General features: G+C 35.0%; 1 protein-coding gene across 6 annotated transcripts in view; it reads left to right on the forward strand.

The window, feature by feature from the left end:
* The window catches only part of RICTOR (RPTOR independent companion of MTOR complex 2), a 112,141-nt gene that overhangs the window by 5,739 nt on the left and 86,792 nt on the right, over positions 1–19,610 (forward strand). Inside the window, exon 1 of one of the 6 annotated variants that reach the window (XM_070519741.1) lies at positions 1,634–1,671. The exons of 4 other annotated variants lie outside the window; for them this stretch is intronic. The gene's annotated coding sequence lies outside the window, so the exon portion shown is untranslated. Of the gene's footprint in view, positions 1–1,633; positions 1,672–2,929; positions 3,929–19,610 lie in introns of those variants that run through there. One more of the 6 variants, XM_070519740.1, reaches the window with a different exon arrangement.

The following is a 19,610-nucleotide window of genomic DNA, read 5'->3' on the forward strand; positions in this document are numbered from 1 at the left end:
TAGTTCACGTCCTCGTTATCAAATGTAGATGATAGTAAAATCTTCTTTTCTCTCACCTTTTTTCACTCCCTCTGCTACATGATTGCCAGGATTATTTCACTGAAATCTAGCTCGATCTTGTCATTCCCTTAAATGAAAAAACGAAGCACACACACTCAACATTCAGACACTCATTTTTGTTCACAGAATAAAGTTCAAATTTCTTAGGTTGGCATTGAAGCCCTTTTATGATTTATTTCAGAATTATTTTCTTCTGTACTATCTTAACCATATTATTCTCAACCTATCTGCCTCTCTGCATAGTTCAGTTGTGTAACACACTCCCCACTTCTTTACACACAATGCTTCTCAAAAGGGATTGGGGAGAGTTTGCTAGTCTAAAGCACCAACCTTCCCATTCCTGTTCTTTCCCCTTGGAGATTGTGTTACGCCCCTGGTTGAGAATCATTGCTTTAGTCAAAGACAGCTGTTTGTTATTCCTTGCACATGGCATGCAGTTTCTATTTACTTGACCTTGCATAGGTTGTTTCCTCTGCCTAGAATTCCATTTCCAGCTCTCTTTATTGAAATCCTAATTCTTTAAGGTCTAGGTCACATGCCACTTCTGGAAATCCTTCCTTACCATCCCAGTGTGAATTCATTGCTTCCTTGTCTACTTTTACACATCTTTGCTTATTCCTTTCTAAATATCGCTTACCATTGCCTTATTTCAATTCTTTGTCTAGTTCTTTTTCCCTTGCTAAATCTTAAGCTTCTTCCCCAGCATCTAGCATATAATAATAACTGAGGCATTTATTGAATGGAAGAATGGAGAGAGAGACAGGAAAAGGAGTAGTGCAGTATTAAGGAAAGTAAAAATAAAAGCAGTTTAAGTTTGAAGTCCTGAGGGGCAATGAAATTGATGGTGCCATGAAATGGAGAAATCATTTTGGGAGGGTGATAATGAGTTCAGCTTTGTACTTTGTATTTCAGGTGACTGACTCTGTCAGAGATGTGTAAGAGGTAGCAGTATGTACTGGAATGGAAGTTTTAGTAGTTCAGAACTTGTCATCTGATTGTTCTCTGTATAGGACATTGAGAGAGGGAAGAATGTAAGTGGAGAAAAGAGCTGAAGATCTGAGTGTTAGAAGATAAGCTCATGAGAGCCTATGTTATAGCATAGGAATCAATAAGAAGAAAGGGGCAAACAGAAGAGAATTAGCAAGATGATGATCTCTGAAGCCAAGAGGAGAGTTTTGGGCTGAAGGGACTGCAAGACTGTGGCAGTGAAGATGGGTCTGGAGGACTCAGTTCTGCTATTCCTTAATCTGAGGACAATCTTGGCATGCTATTTAACCTCTCTAGGCTTCAGTTTCCTGATCTCTAAAATGCATACTGCGTTACATGTGTAGCACTTTCACCTTCATCTATGTGATTCTCAGTTATCACTATGTTTCTGGGATATTGAAAGGTTAAAGAGAAAGCATTTATAGCCTTGTTAAATCACTGTGAGAAGTATTCCCATAAACAGTAATGAATACATGTAGGAGTGATGGTATTTCATAGTACTTTAAATGTAAATTATAGTCAACTCTCAATTTCCTTTTAAGAGATCATCTGCAGTGACTTGCTGCCTCCTCCCCCTCCCAGGTCTCAGGCTACTGAAAATAGGGCTGTGAAAAGCACAGTGGGGTGAGTGAATGGTTTGCATGCCTGTGTATCTGTACCTCTGACTATCACCAAGCTAAATACAGTCCACTCTCAGTTACCTGCACTTAATAAAAAGGTGAATAATGGCAGAAGAGTCCTAAATGTATAATCTAAATAGCATTATTTTCTGTGACTTGGGAAGATTGTATATTCTTTCCTTCCCTACTGTAGATTGATGTCTTTTATTTGAATTATTAACATCAGTTTTTATTTCCTAAGCAAATACTATTAGAATAGTGGACATAAAAAGGCTAAAATATTTATTAGGTAATCCACGTTTGAATAATTGAGAGTTGACTGTTAATGCTTTTTGGATCATCCATTGTTTTGTATTATCTGTGCTTTTTTGTTAGTGTGGCCAGGTTAAAGCTGAATAGCTACTTTTAAAGTATTATCTCTATAATGAATGCACTTATAAAATTATATAGATGCCAAACTAAATTGAAAATAATTATGTAAAACTAACTAAATATAACATTCATATGTCCAAAGTCATGGAGTTGAAAGAGAATCTAAACATAAGTACATTCTTAAAATTCCTCTTATAAAGTTGTCTAGCCAGATTGTGTAAACTGAGCAATGTACCTGGTAATGATAAAATTTATATAAAATGTAAAATTGAAGATATACCACGGCTTCAAATGTATCTTGTTTAAGGAGTCAATTGAGTTTAGTAAGAAATATAGAAAAGAGTTTTTTAATGTCAATCACCTAGATTTTGAAGAATCTGGCTCCTTTAGTTACTTTGCTGTTTTTTACCCCAAGAAGAATTTGGATTTGTAGTGGTTTGTTAATGTGAGTTAGCGTATTTTTGATGAGTATATTGTATAATCAGGTTAGTAAGTGTTACTGTGAATCAGGAAGGCATAATTCTTGGCTTCACGGAGTTTATGTTATAGTTGGGATATATCTGTATCAGGGTGTGGTATAAGATAGTAGTATTTGAAGTACCTGCCAGTTATTTTTATACAGGAATCAAAAGCCAGAGGAATTCAGAAAAAAATGGGACATAGGTAAGGAATGACCTAGAGGGAAGACCTCATAGAAGTGTTGACACCTGTAAGACCTTTGCCTAAAAGGGTACCATTTGAGTAGTCAGAGCTCTGGATCAGTGTTTTAAAAATCAAAATGTAATTTTGTGAACTAATATTTTCCTGGCATATTATTCAGTATTTGAAGATAACATTGAGAAAAAGTTGGTGATGAGTTCTGTACATAAATCTCTTGACTATTGAAGACTGATTATATTTTATATTGTTTCAAATGAGGGCTCTTCTGACCTTTGACAGTAGTGCTGGACTGGACTGAGAGGTTTTAGGCATATTGTGAAGTAATTGTGTGCTTGTGTCTATGAGTATATAAATACTTGGTTGCATTCCAAACCCAAGCATAAATGATTTTTTTTCTTCCATTGTTTTGTAGTATATGTGTTTCCTCTTCCCTTCATTAATACTGCATGTTCAAAGGGCTCTGCAAATTTGTTGTCAAACTCATTTCTAGATGTATGCAATTTGGAAATAGAGACTATAAATGGGATGGGTAGTGTTTTTGTTATCTTCCACACTAAAATGACCATATTTTCTGATCTCAAAATTTAAACATGTGGCCTGACAGTGAGAGAGAATATTTGAAATTAAGATCCTGAAGAACATGGAATGTTTCATTGCCAAATCCAGACACCCTACCCAGCCCTCTAGTTATTTATTTGGGTAAAGGATAAACAGTGTTTGGGGAAATTATTGCTCTATTGAAGCAGCAAAACGAAAGCTGAATTGCCAATTGCATGGATTTTAGTAATCTTGTTCGGAGTCCAGTGTAATTTCATGTATTTCTTATAATGAATAAAGAATGAAGAGACACAGAAGCTGTAAACAAAGAAGACTGCCAAGTGATTTACTTTTACTAAGAAGGAACAGCCTTCCAGATAAAAGTGTATTTAACTGTTTTTAGATGTATGCGTGCACATATATATTTTTATCAGTAGTTTCATACTTTGAGAAATCACATCTTAAAATAGTATTGCTAATTATTTCCATGCTTAATGTTCATCCCTTATATACTAAAACTTTTAATTGCCCTGTTTTTTTTCCACTCATAATTCTATATAATACACTCCCTAACCTTCACCATACCACCATCACCACCAGCCCCCTCCCCCAAGAAAAAAAAAGGAAAAAGAAAAAGAAAAACTGAGGGGAATAGAGTTGCAGAAAGAGTGAGAAGACTCCAGTGGTTGGAGGTAGGTGAGCTGTGAACTCTAACATTTAGCTATAAGACAGTGTCTGTGTGTGACCAGGTGGCAAGTCGAATGTTGTGGAATGTTTTATTTAGCACGTGTTGTAGATAAGTTTTTAGTCATATCTGTCACATATGATGTTAGTATAAAATCATGATAATGGGATATTTGAATATACATAGCTATTTCCTACCTTATTTATTTAGAATCACTTGTGGTTTCATTTTATTGCTGTAGGTTGTAATTTCTGGTTGTTATTTTGAATGGCATAACTCGGTACAGAGCAGGTCAGATTAATTCTTATGTCATATAAGATTTCATGTGTCGTATAAGAATAATTCTTAACATAGATTTTACAACTTTTTAGTGAGTTAAATTTTAGATTGGCGTAGTCTTAAAAATGTTTGTCGTTTAAAATATTTTAATAAGAGCCTTAAAATAACCTTTTTCTCCTTTGTCATGGGAGAATTCAGTGTTGTGTTTTCATGTTTCAACATTGTTTTGAATACGTAAATATATGTTATTATTTTACCTAGTAAAATGGAAGAAATTTTAAAAGATCCTGGTTGTTTTTCAAAAGGAAATAAAAAGAAGATTAAGAGATTTGGAAAAACTGTGGCAGTTGCCTTTTGCTATGTTATTGTTTCTTCTAATAGTTATTTTATTTTATTAAAAAAGTTTAGACTTTATTTTTGAGTCCTAGGAAAAAATTTTCCTTTACATCAGTAATTGTTTCTATATTGTAAAAGTACTACAGAGAAAAAGTGTACTTTAAAGGTAAATAATTATATTGCCACTAAGTGTTCACATAGGGTACTTGAATATGAGTGCATTTGGGGGAGGTATGTGTGTATATAAATATGTCTATTTTTAAGCATATTTGGAAGCTACTTTAGAAATTATTTTATTAGCTCTCTCATTCAAAATAGGAATCTTCTCTCCAATATCTGACAGATGTCATCCATCATCACTCAGACCTTTTACTAATAGATAGCTTACTCAAAGTGGTTTGTTCCTTTATTGAGCAACTATGTTTCTTAATGAAATTCTTATATGAAATTAGCCAAAAATTTAATAAAAAAATAATTTTTCACTAAGTAGTCCTAGTTCTTTCCTTTGAAACAATTCTTCACTCTTTTATAAGTATTACAAATAAAAAGTAGTAATTGTAATTGGGTTTGGCCATATGCTGTTAGAGAGAGACTCTTACTCTTTTCTTCTCTTCCTATAGGCCAGTCACCAAGTATTTATTGAGTACTGCTTATGTGTCCAGCATTGTTCTGGGTGCTGGATGTTTAAGACGTGGTCTTTGATTATAAAAAATAGCAGCAGGAGCTACAATGTTTTGAACCTTATTGTATGTTGGGAGCCTTATTATATGTTAAAAACATTACTTGAATTACCCAGTTTAGTCTTCCTACATATCTAGGAGATATGTATCAATATTCTTATATAACTGGTGAAGAAAGTGGGGCCCAGAGGTTGCCTAACTAGCCCAAGTTCATATTAGCAGTAAGAGAGAGAGAGGTAGGATTCAGATCACATTTGTTGTTGTTTGATCTAAAATCCATGCACTTTACCCTTTACAGTCTTTCTAAAAACAACAAGTACAATAGAAGATAAATTATATTGCTGGAATAATTAACAACTAACTGAGTATATATTGTAAGAGTGTTGATTTGGAGCTCTCAGGAAGCAAGTTATTGGTTGAGCTCTGCAGCATACATTTTAACTGTTTTGGATAAAATTATTTCTAGAACTATTACGTATTTCTCTTCTTTCTTAAGATAAATCTATCGACTATATTTTAACTTTTTCTCTTTGGCTAGAATCATCATTATGAATATCAATTACTGTGTTGGAGTTGGGAGGAAGACAATTTATTACTACCCTATGCAGCATTGGATTGCTCTTTTTACTCTTCTGTGCTGTTTCATTGCTCTCAGCTGTCACTTTACATTGCAATTATTGTTCTTATGTTTAGCAGTCCTTTAATTCTTTATTTTTTTACTTTTGCTGTACTGTGAAATGGAAACTATGTAACTGAACTTGTTAATATTATATGGAAAATAAGGATAAATAGGCTGTTACTATGAGGAATTAAGGGGCCCTACAATAATATATATGACGTGTAGTGAATAAGCTTGGTGATGATACATACTTTGAATTTTTATTGCCATCTTTTGGAGTGCTTACATTTGCACCCTGGTTGTTTTCCAGATAGGTTATTGCCTCAGCCTAGGTTAAGGCATGTGAGATATGACTTGATAGAGTTGATACATATATATGCAATATGGATAGTAGGATTATTTAAAGGTAAATAATAGATACAAAATATGACTAATATGAACAAAATAACATTTAATAACATGCTAATTGCATGATAGAGAGACAGTCTAGCACTGTAGCTAAGAACATAGGCTTTGGAGCTAAGCAGATCTGGATTTGAATCTTGACCCTGCCTCTTAGAAGCTTTTGACTTTGGACAAGTTGCCTTTTCTGAGCGTGGTTTCTCATCTATGTGAAAGATAACACTTATTTGAGAAATGAATAAAATGCTTGTAAAATATTTATTACAGTTTTGGCACATAGATATAAATATATAGATAGTAGGTGTTCTTTATGTGGTGAGTTAAAGCAAAGGAGATGAGAGAAGGGAGAGATAAGCATGGGCTGGAGAAAAATAAAAGAAAGTGGGGCATTGTTTCAACTTCGAACGAATAGGATATGGTTAAATGAAGAGGAATAGACCATGAGTAAAAGGCATGAAACATTTTACTGAGAAAGGAGTAATAAGGGTATAGAATTTTAGTATTCATATTGGATTTGTAGGATAGGGGTAAGTTATTAAGAGCCTTGCAAAATATGTGGAGATGTTAGACTCTCTTTTCTTTTTACATGTTAAAATGCCTAATACAGTGAGAGAGCTTTAAATGTTACTAAAAAAGATTTTTTTTTTGGTGAGGAAAATTGGCCTTGAGCTAACATCTGTGCCAATCTTCTATTTTCTATGTGGGATGCCGCCACAGCATGGCTTGATGAGCGGTATGTAGGTCTGCACCCAGGATCCAAACCTGTGAACCCTGGGCTGCCGAAGTGGAGCATGCAAACTTAACCACTACACCGTGGGACCAGCCCCTTCAAATTTTTTTTTATTGAAAGAAAACATAGATCCAAAAAATGTTTGTCATAAATGTACAGTTCTGTGAATTTTGACAAATTGAACACATGGATAATCAGAACCCAGATCAAGATTCAGAATATCGCAATACCCTGGAAGCTCTCATTCTCTCTCATTCCAGGCACTGCTTCCCCCACCAAGCACACCACTATCCTAACTTCTAACACCATGGATTAGTTTTGCCTGTTTTTAAACTTTATATAATGTACTCATATAATATATACTTTTTGTATCTGACTTCATATGCCAAATATTATGTTGTATCACCATGTTGTATATAGTCAAAGTTATTTTAATCCAAGTCTGCTTATATGTGTCAGATGTGTCATGACGTGGATGGATTTTTTCTTTTTGCCTGGGCAGTAGATTTATATGCGTGAGTAGAGTTTGGAATCATTACACTAATTCCAACTTTCTTTAAAAATTTTAAAACATTTTCTGAATTTATCTTTTACCTCCTAAGCCTGACCTCTTGTCTTTTCAGCTGAGGAAGATTAGCCTTGCGTTAACATCTGTTGCCAATGTTTCTCTTTATTTTGCTGGAGGAAGATTAGCCCTGAGCTAATAACATCTGTGCCAGTCTTCCTCTATTTTGTACCTAGGTCACTGCCACAGCACAGCTGACGAGTGGTGTAGGTCTGCACCTGGGATCCTAACCTGCAAACCTGGGCTGCCAAAGCATAGTGCACTGAACTTAAGCACTGGGTTACGGGGCTGGCCCCAAGCCCAACCTTTTGATTTAATAGGTTTTAGTCAGTTAACACATCTAAATAGGTGAATTTTTTTCTTTAATTTTTTTCTTAATGACTGTTTAAAGAAAAAGAAGTATAGATAATCAGATCTCCAAAAAAAGTTTAAAATTTGGAAAAATTAGAATTCCAATCCAATGAAAGTTTTGTGTTGACCTAATTAAATTGGTGGAATGATTACCAAAATTGGTTTCGTATTTCTATAGAGAAAAAGGGAGGAGGATAAACATTTCTTGGTTCTCACTTCCATAATATGCTAATGTGGAAATATCAATGTGTGTTAATATGTTAGATTCACAGCATGTAGTTTTAAATGTACATCAAAGTTGTAAAGTTGTTAAGAGTACAAAGTAGGGGCCAGCCCCATGGTTGAGTGGTTAAGTTCTCATGCTCCACTTTGGTGGCCCAGGGCTTCACTGTTTTGCATCCTGGATGCAGACCTAGCACCACCCATCAAGCCATGCTAAGGCAGTGTCCCACCTAGCAGAACCAGAAGGACCTATGACTAGAATGTACATTATGTACTAGGGGGTTTTTGGGAGAAGAAGACCAAAAAAAGAAAAAAAGAAGATTGGCAACAGATGTTAGGTCAAGTGCCTATCTTAAAAAAAAAAAAGTACAAAATAGAGATCTCTTTTTTTTTTTTTTTTACCCCCTGAGGAAGATTAGGCCTGAGGTAACATCTGCCAATCCTCCTGTTTTTTCTGAGGAAGACTGGCTCTGAGCTAGCATCGGTGCCCATCTTCCTCTACTTTTTTTTTTTTTTTTTTTATATGTGGCATGCCTACCACAGCATGGCTTGCCATGCAGTGGCATGTCTGCACCCGGATCTGAACCGGTAAACCCCGGGCCCTGAAAGTGGAAGGTGGGCATTTAACTGCTGCACCACCGGGCCGACCCATAGAGATCCTTCTTGAAAGAGCATGTGTGTTTAAGTGTCTTGTCTGATACTCTTTTTTAAGAGCTCAAAAGGGACCATTAGACCTGTGTTATCCGGCTCCAGGTTTCACCCATGGGGAAGTCATAAAGTAATGTGATTGATTTTCTAGTAGACACATTAGAACTTTATGAGATTAAGTGAGAGTGTCTAAGATCTCATTGATAGTTATAAACCATCTTTATGTGATTGTTTCTCCCTCTTCCCCTTGCTGTTCTCATTTTCTCTCATTGGTTTCTGTTTCTCTTTTTCTATTCCTGGTCTTTCTTCTGGTGACTCTTTACTATAATAGGGCATGCTGTAGAAATGGACTATACTTTTCTTTTGCTGTTTTGTACTATTTTGATAGTATTTTATGTTCCTTCGTTTAAGATAAATTTTAATTGTTAAAGCTTTTTTTTTTTAAACTTAATCCTTCATTGAATTTTAGGTTTTTTTCCCCCCTGAGAGTTGGTGGTGCTTTGATAGAAAAAGATTGCACTGCCCATTTCTTGGTGCTTGTCTCCAAGAAATTAGAAGTGAGTACTGCATAGGAAATTGAGTAAATACTTGAAAGCAACTTGGCAACCTATGCTTAGCATAGATTAGTAGAATAAAGAACATTTTGCATATTTCAGTATGCAAAAGCAAGAGTAAATTTGAAAGTGAAACAAAAATATCTAACTATACTGAAGGTGAAGAAGTTTCTGATGAAGTGCATTTTCTAAATGTTGATAATTTAAAAGATATTAGTATTTACTTAGTTATAAATATTCAAAATGTTTTGTATTTTTATGCATTTACTGTTTGGAAGTGTAGAAAACAATGAGTTTGGAATTTCCTGAAAGTGAGAACAGTTAATAACCTTGGAAAATCCTTGCTGATTGAGTCTACACTGTTTAGTTCACTGAGCACTTAGATTTAAACTGAGTATGAATTATTAGCTACCAAAAGAATACTTGTTTTTAACGGTGAATTTTGAGTGATTGCTTGGATTCTATTAGTTAGGAACGACAAAATGCAGTATATCTATAACTTAATCATGTTTTTTAGGATTGTATTACTTATTGCTCTTGTACTTACTGGTACAGCTTTTTTTTTGCCCCCAACTGTTTTAAATAATTTTTCTAGAATAGAGCTGAGGTAGTATGGTAAACTGTTGACTGTCTAACATGATCAGAACTTGGTCTAAATTGATATATTGATTATTAAAACATTACAAAATGTGAAGTGTTTTTCAAATGATGTGTTGTTTAGCAGACAACCTAGAAATTATGTCCTTTGAAGTAGATGTTGTTTTCTTCCAAGCAGTCCCCTTGGAAGGGCATGTACTTGTTCCAGTGGTGATGTCACCTTTCAAAGCATTTTAAAAATTCTGCTTCTGAAGAATGCTGAAGCTTATAATATAGTCCTGTATTTATTTATTTGTTTTTTTAAAAGAAACATTTTATTTTTTTTGCTTTTTCTCCCCAGATCCCCCTAGTACATAGTTGTGTATTTTAGTTATGGGTCCTTCTAGTTGTGGCATGTGGGACGCCACCTGAACGTGGCCTGATGAGCGGTGCCATGTCCACGCCCAGGATCTGGACTGGTGAAATCCTGGGCCGCCAAAGCAGAGCGCACAAACTTAACCATTCAGCCACTGGGCAGCCCCAATATAGTCCTTTAAATTGCTGTTTGGTTCATTCTTTGGGGGTGAATTGAAGCTGAGAAAATGGTCAAATACAGATTGGGTTCAAATATAATGGGAATTTAATTCATTGATTTCACTCATTAATTTGAAAAAATTTTTTTGAGCACCTGCTGTATATTCTCAGTACTGTATTAAATACTGGAATGTGTGTGACAAGATAATTGTTCTAAAAAATATACTACCATTATATGTGATGACTACCATTATCATCTAGTTCCTGGCTGCCTCTACAACCATTCTCATTTCCTAACTCTTTTCCTCTTTTTCACTGTATTTGGCAAAACAGCCTCCTTACTGTTCCTTCCTGTTCATATTCTCTTTTCAGGGCCTTTGTGCATCTGTTATATTCTGTATAGATTATTCTTCATTCAATATTTGTACACTTGCTTCCTCACTTCATTTAACTCTCTGTTCAAATATCAATTTATCAGTGAGGTCTTCTCTGATCTATCTAAAGTACCCCCCATCTCTATCACTTTCCATTCTTTTTATTGTGTTTTCTTCCATAGCCCTTGTCACTACGGCCATTACAGTATTATTTATTGTTAGTTTCCCTAGAATGTAAGTTTTTTGAGGACAGGCACTTTGTTTTGTTCACGATTGTATGCTCAGTGCCTAAAACTTGATAAGTATGATTTGATTGTATGTGCTTGGTAAATATTTATTGGCTGAATAAATGACTGTCAAATTTGTGATTTAGCATGAGGGCTCCAGACCAGTTTTTTCACTGCTTACTCAACATCTTAACCATGCAGTCACGTATATTAAGCTTTCTATGTTTCAAACTTACTAATTATCTTAATTCTAAAAATCTTTCTGTATTTCCCATCTGGATTAAGAGCAGTGCTTTAATGGGGCCAAATCAGACACCCAGGAGACTCCTAGCCTCATTACTTGTCCTTATTCTACAGATCAAATCTGCAACCAGATGATAATGATTTTATCTCTGAAATACCTGTAAAATCTGTTCTTTCCATTTCTGTTGCCATGCCTTTATTCAGGCCCTCATTTTCTTTCCTGGATGATTGCATTGGCTTCATAACTACTCTCCTCTGTTCTAGTTTTCTCCTTTTCCAGTCTACTCTCTTTATTGTAGCCAGCAGCAAGTTTTCCACCAAGCCAGGCTTAATCTCCCCAGCAGGGTTAAGCATCTTCCTTCTTTGGGCTTATATAGTATATGTTACCTTTTTTATAATATTGCTATAATTTGTTCATGTCTCCCCTCCCTCAGTCACAGTTGACAAATATTTATTGATCTTTGCTACGTGCTAGGTACTGTTCTTTTTGCTGGTGATTCAGTGGTGGAAAAGATTGAGTCTCTGCCCTTGAGGAGTTTATATTCTAGTGGGGAAAATGCAGACAATAAACATGTGAACACAGAATTTTAAATACTAATAAATGCTCTGAGTAATGTAAAATTGGCTATGTGAAAGAGAGTTCGCTGATGTTTGCGGGAATTGTCAGAGGAAGCTTCTCTGAGGCAGTGATATTTGCTTGATTCAGGACTAATGAGGCACAGGGTGAAAATGGAGGGGGAAAGTGTTCCAAGTAGAAGGAATATATAGTACAAAGGCCCAGAGTTAGGAAAGAACCAATACAGTTAGTGCTTGACGAGTGAGAGAAGAGTGGAGAATATGGGGCTACAGAGATAGGCAAGTAATAATTTGGAGATCGTGGTACTTTTGCAAAGGAAAGTTGTTACAAAGTTTTAAGCATGGGAGTAACATTATGTGATTATTTAGAAAGAGTATTCTGGCTCCTCTGTGGAAAATTGACTGTAGCCCCTGGAGAAGGCTCTGCATGGCACATGTCATTAAATCTGTGTTAATGGAATGAATAAGGGAATGAATTAATCCTTTCTCTTTATAACCAGTTTGAATCTCATGAGACTTAAATATTGTCTTCAAGAAGAGAAAAGTGCAAAACCAACATTGTAGAAATGATGGTTGTATTAAAATAAGTCACTTCCTTGTAAGCTATGTATGTCTAACCCTAATTACTTTAATGTTTGAATTACCAAATAATGCCTGAGTTGTCATTAATGACAATTCTTTGTCACTGTGAGTGGAAATGCTGTATTCATTCATTTATTTATTCAGTTAATTATTGAGTGTCTACCATAGGCAGAGTATTCTGCTAAGTTCTCAGAAGTTTCAAGGCTGAGATTACAAGATAAATCAGACCTTGCTCTTAAAGACGCTCCAGTTAGTTGCATGTCATTCAAAAGCTGTAGACTGGATGGATAGTTAGGCCTGACCAACAAATCAGGAGGCTGAGAGGTGACCTCCATATATATGGTTCTGTTCATTTTACTTTCCTGCTACTGCTGCTAGATGCTTTCGTTTAGATGTTGAATCTATCATTGGAAGTATAGAGAAAAAGGGAAAATAGAAGAGTGGGTAAAGTTAATGTTACCTTTATTCTCATTGATGTTCTTTGATTTTTATTCTGAATATGAGCTGTGATAAATAAGCAGAATGGCTCATAGGCAAATTTTTGGGAATAATCTTGTCTTATCTCACAACTTTTATGTACATATTTTTAAGATTTTTATTTGTGTTTTTCTAATTTTTTTTAGTGAATGAGATCCCTGCGATCTGTTTTCTTTTAGTATCTAGATTTTTGGCTGGTTATTCAAGCTAAAAGCCTTTACTTTTTACCTAGTTTTGCCTTTTAATTCTGTGGATGAACATTTATTTATTTAATAAATGTTATTTTGTTTTTTTTTTTTTTTTATGTGCCAGGTTATATTCTGGATCCTGAATATTTTTTTAAAGAAATTATAGTATAAGCACATTTGTGCCTTTGGAAAAGTAAAATCATGCTTTAACGTTGGCAGATGAATGTGTCTGCTGTGGCAGAGGTTGCTCCGGGATCGTGACACTTTCCTCTGAGTGACACTGGGGCTTCATAATCCTCCTGTAGTATCCGTGGCAGCGCTAGGGTTGATCCTAGAGTTAAAACCTGTTTTTCCATAACAAATAGAATTGTATAATGTCTGGGTTTTGGTTTGTTGATTGAAGGATGTTTTGCTCTTTTAGCAAATAGAAGGAGGACTTAACTGTTTATTAAATTGTATCATACTTTTTTAATGTTAGCATTTCCCAGAGAAAGTATTGGTTAGGTGTATCAGGGCGTTGTAATAGTCTAAAATAAGTAAGAGAAAGATTATGAAAAATGTTGACTAATGATCTGCCTTCGAAAAAATAATTGGTAGATGAAGGTATTTGGGTGTAATCTAACACTCAATTGAACACTTTAATATGTTGTGTAAGTTTAATCACCAGAAGCAGCATGCATGTGATTCTTAACTTTTACTGTTATTTCTTTATTTGATATTTATCCCTTGATCTGAAGTGAGCATTTTTAGTAAGCCAGGCTTTGCACTAAAGAAAGGCTTCATGGATTATGAAATAGTGTAGTTGAAGTTTACTGGTGTGGAACCTTAACGTTGAAGCTGAATAAGCCCTTAGAGTTTAGAGTTGGCAGAAACTTTAGAGATCACTTAATGTGTAGAGAGACTTGTAAAAAAAAAAGAAGAGGACTTTCTATATACTAAAGGCTGATTGGCTGTTTTCGTACTTTGAGGAGACTTATGACAATATTAAGCAGGTTGTTTGAGATAAACCAGTCAGAAACTCCCCTCCTCCCCGTTTTATTGTACGTTTACACACATGTGGACACATAAAATAGGAATTACAAGTTATGTGAAACAACATTATTTCAGGCGTTACTGGTAATTTTTACAGGTCTGGATTAACTACAGTTTTCTTTTGTAATACTGTGAAATTTTTTTTGTAATATCAATTTATTTTGCTTAGAAAAGTAGCATATCATTCCTTTTTTTGAAAATTTACATTCCTAATTATTACTGTGAAATGAAAATTGAGTTTGTAGTAGGGAAGATCTAGATTCACATTCTTGCTCCATAATTTGCCGGGAAATATCTGACATACTATTTAATTTTCTGAGCCTAAGTTTTCTCATTTGTGGGAGGGGATATAATATTGTGCCTGTTGCAAGGTTATTATAAGTATTAAATGAGAAAATTTGTTCAAAGACCCTAGCGTACTGTCTGGCAAGTGCTTAGATGAAAGTCCAGAGGGCAAGTGTTGTTAAATAAATAATTGTTATTTATTCATTCTTTTGATCATGGACATTTTGGTTGTTTGTAGTTTCTTGCTATTATAAACAATGATTTTATACGTTGTCTTGTACATGAGTCCTGGTACTCATACATAAGTTTCTCTAGATTGTACAACTTGGTGTAGGGTTACTGCTTATGACTTTATATATATTATTTATACATATATATATATATATCTCCTCATAGTTGCAATGTGTAAAAGTTGCTCTCTTTTTTTGTGAGAAAGATTGGCCCTGAGCTAACATCCATTGCCAATCTTCCTCTTTGCTTGAGCAAGATTGTCCCTGAGCTAACGTCTGTGCCAGTCTGACTCTCTGTTGTACATGGGACACTACCGTAGTGTGGTTTGATGAGTGGTGTGTAGATCTACGCCCGGGATCTGAACCCGTGAGCCCTGGACTACCGAAGTGGAGCGCATAAACTTAACCACTATGCTACTGAGGTAAAAGTTGCTCTTGATCCATACTTTTGTCAGCACTTGAGATTATCAGACTTTTATTAAAAATATTTTATTATGGGGGCTGGCCTCGTGGCTGAGTGGTTAAGTTTGTGTGCTCCGCTTTGGCGGCCCAGGGTTTCACTGATTCGGATCCCAGATGCAGACCTAGCACTGCTCACCAAGCCATGCTGAGGCCGTGTCCCACATAGCTCAACTAGAAAGACTTACAACTAGAACATACAATTATGTACTGGGGGGCTTTGGGGAGAAGGAAAAAAGAAGAGGAAGATTGGCAACAGATGTTAGCTCAGGGCCAGTCTTCAAATACAAACTTTTAAGGGAGACACACAAGGAACAGTGAGAAATGGTTGTGAAGAGGACTAAGCCAATGTAATTACAGAAACAAGGGAGAGAAGATGGATTTGGTTGGCATTGCCCCTTACTATAGTGGAAAATTCGGAGAGTTTGAGAAGCTGAGAAAAGCCTTTGCATTGAGCAAATAGTAAACTTGAGAATAGCTTTAATGGCATGTTGGCCTAGATATCTGATGGAGTTTAGGAGATGACAATATAAGAATTAAGTTGAATGTCAGAGAGATTTGGCAAAAGAAAGAAGTACTGTCACTTCAAAAATAGGAAACAGTGGGCAGAAGCCTATTTTTTAAAAGACAGGTGAAAAAGCTAGTGAAAGACTGAGATCAATGAGGAATAGTGAATAATTAATGATAGAAGTATTGGAATGAGATAATAAGATGTGGAGTCAATAATACAAAAGGAAAGATTAGAAAATAACATTGTAATAAACTTTTTTTTTCAAATTTTTAACCCACATTCAAATTGAGTGTCCTCCAGCCAAAGTGTATTATTTGTACCCTTTGCTTCTTTATTAGTTTTGAAGAGGGAAGCCCTTAATTACGTTCATGGAAGCCACCTGTCAGACAAATGATCTGAACTATAAATAGTCAGTTTCATAGAGAAAAACAGAAACATGAAAGTAGCTGTACAAACAAGATGTACAACCAACTTCTAAATAATTCTGATAGGCTGGGTGTATATCACAATTAATTGTCTCAGCCTTTAGGCACAGCTGTTCTGTTCTTTTATAGAGTTCATTTACATAGTGAATTGTTTCAGAGACAAGCAGAATTTTTCTCTTATAATAAAAGATTCCTAATTAGGGGACTGTGGAAACCTAATGATTTTACAAATCTCTGTAAATATAATGATTAAGACAGAAATTTTAGCAGAACATCCAGTGATTGTAATCTTTATATAGTAATTGCTTTTAGTTATTTTTATCTTAGAAGATGTTCTAGTTGCAGAGTGTATTTTTCATATTGTTTTTCTGCAGAAAAAATAACATTAAAATAAATGTCATGACAAAGATTTCTTTGAATGGCTTTTGTATATTTTTTGTATGTACTTGTGTATACTTTGTTCTTGTATACAAAGTAAAAGTACTTTGTGAATTTGGTTACAATTCTGTACTACAGTTATGTCATAGTGAGTGTCATAAGCCAAAGCATTCCACTGATCTCTGATTTTATTGTGAAAAACAGAAAGAGATGAATTCTAAGAAAGCATTTCATACTTTCTTTTCTATCAAGCGGCTCTTCTTGTCTACTTCAAACATCTGAGCCATCTTTACCAGAAGATCTTTATAAATACACAAATTACTTACCACATAAAAATTGGTGATGATAGAATGGTTAGAGGATTATTAGTCAAGGTAAAAAGTTAGGCCGTAGTTCTTTATCCAACTAGTGCAACCTGGGAACATGATTTTTAACATTGCCATGAAAGTAACTATAATGCTTGGAAGGAGGATGGGACAGAGAAGGAACAGGAAAGTGATTTTCTGAAGGTGGAGAGCAAGCTTAACCTTCTCCCTTTTTCTTCCTTTTTGTATTCCTAGGTGGTGTTGTCTTTTTTTTTTTTTTTGAGGAAGATTAGCCCTGAGTTAGCATCTGCTGCCAATCCTCCTCTTTTTGCTGAGGAAGACTGGCCCTGAGCTAACATTGGTGCCCATCTTCCTCTACTTTATATGTGGGACACCTGCCACAGCATGGCTTGCCAAGCAGTGCCATGTCCACACCCAGGATCTAAACCCTCGAATCTGGGGCCGCCAAAGCGGAATGTGCGAACTTAACCACTGCGCCACAGGGCCAGCCCCATCGGCGTTGTCATTTAAAAATTCTTATATTTGACAGTTCTGAATGGGACAAGGCAATTACATTGTTAATTGTATTAAACCAGTTCATTCTAACCTTAGAAAGTGAGATTCCTCTTCAAAGTAATAGAAGGATGTTTTGGATAGGTTTTGGGGGAATAATTTTTTTTGGTCTTCAGAGTTTGAAAAATATATACATTTTAAAGCAGCGTGATCTTTTTTGTCTGTCTTACTATGGCTGTCATTATTATAACTAATCATAAGATAATATTTCCATTGTAAATTCTTATATTTTAATATTCACAGTTCTATCCTGGGGATTTCATTTGTAATAAATGCCGGCTTGTGAAAAGTCAAGTTAAAGTAGCAAATTTCTATTTACTATAAAAGTAGAATAAATGTAGTCTGTAATATCTGATAATATAACAGAAAATATTTTTTCTTGTTTTTTAACTATTCATTGAATTACACCTAGAGAGAAGTGAATATATCATAAGTGTATTGCTCAGTGAATTTTCACAGATTGACACAGCACCTAGATCAAGAAACAGAGTTTGGTGTATTTTAAAATTTTTATGTATTATTTCTAAATAGTATATTCATTTATTCAGTAAATGTTTTTTGAGTGGTTACTGTGTATCAACCAATGTTCTGAGTATTAGGATGATATCACAGTGGTGAACTAAAGCTGACTTACAGTGTAGGGAGATAAACATCAAATAATCATGCAAATAAATGTATAGTTACAAAGTGGTATGTACTCTGAAGGTACATTCTCCTATGAAAGACAGTATAATGAGGTAGACAGTAGGGTAATTGAATATTGGGGAATAAGGGTAGACTGTGCCGTCAAGATTGCTTAGGTTCAAATCCTATTACCATGTCTGGTATTTGTATGACTTTAGGCAAGTGAACTAATCTAAGACTCATTTCTTAACATGGAGGTGAAAATAGTAGTACTTACGTTATATGGTTGGTGTTGAAATTAAAAGACATTATTCATGTAAAAATATTAGATATGCACAATATTGTAGACTCTCTGTATGTATTAGTAATTACTATTTTTGTGTCAGTAGGTGTTGTTTGTTTCATATTGAAACGTATTCTTATTTGAAAATGATATGAAGCATATTTCATAGAGTAGATTCTAATCTCTTCTAGAGTTCAGATCAGATCATCTAAAGGGTTATCAGAATCTAGTTAGATGACATTCTGGCAGTCTTTATAGTATGTTTCAAATTTCAGTGTGTATAACAATCACTCCTATAAATGCAAATTCCTGTGGGTCACTTTCTACACTTACCTGACTCTGGAATCAGTATTTCTTATAATAACATGTATTTCTTAAGAACACAAGGTTGGAAACCTCTGATCTATAAGTCAGTTTTTGATGCAGACCAAATAGCCAATTATTTTGTCTCATCATTTTAACATTTAATATTGTAAGATGTTTTTTGTTGTTGTTGTGTGTTTTGGGTGCACACGCTTACTGCAAATGGTAAGAAATATCTCCTAAATCTATACTTGCTCTAGGATTCCCTATTAGTAAATAGTATCATCTAGCAGTTTACCCAACCGAGAAACCTAGATTCATCTTTGATTCCTCCCTTTACTTTTCCTCCCATCTCTAATCCATTATTGAAGTTGCTTGCATGGAAGATTTTTGTAACCTCTATTTAGACTTCCCTTTCTCCTGCCCTGCAGCCTGTTTTCCAAAGTTGTCTTTCTAAAACACAGAGCTGATCATGCCTTCCACTTGCATAAATGTCTTCCTTAATAATTACCCACTTCCCAAAGATATCTAAGTTTCTTAGTATATCTTATAAGGCCATTGGAATATAGCTCCACTTTCCTTTATTCCTTATCATCTTGTTTTCTGGGAATATGAAATTTCTTCATGTTCCTTGAGTTCCTTGAAAATTACCGTATTTTTTTATGCTTCCATATTTTTTACATACTGCTCTTTGCCATTTTATGTACCTACCAAGACTAATTGCTTATGATCAAGAATCATTACTCATGTCATTCCTTCCCCAGACAGCAACTGTCTCACTCTCTTCCTCAGTCTTTCTTTCAACCACTGTTTATTGAGAACGCACCATGTGCCTGGCATTGTGTAAGAGACCGGGGATGCATGTGTGAACAAGACAGACAGGCTTCCTGCCCTCACTTGTCTTACAGTCTAGTGAAGTCTCTATCAAGCACCCTCCTTTTATTTTGTTCCCATGGTATTTATTACCTACCTCTCTGTTGTATTAAGTGTTTATGTGCCTCTCTTTTCTCATTTAATTTTATCTCCAGGGCTGAGATCATATATTTATTCATATTTCTCACCTAGTATTTGGCACAATGTGTGGCGTATAGTGAGCACTGAAGTATACAACTAAATAA

Source organism: Equus asinus, chromosome 10 (assembly GCF_041296235.1).
Source record: "Equus asinus isolate D_3611 breed Donkey chromosome 10, EquAss-T2T_v2, whole genome shotgun sequence".
NCBI lineage: Eukaryota > Metazoa > Chordata > Mammalia > Perissodactyla > Equidae > Equus > Equus asinus.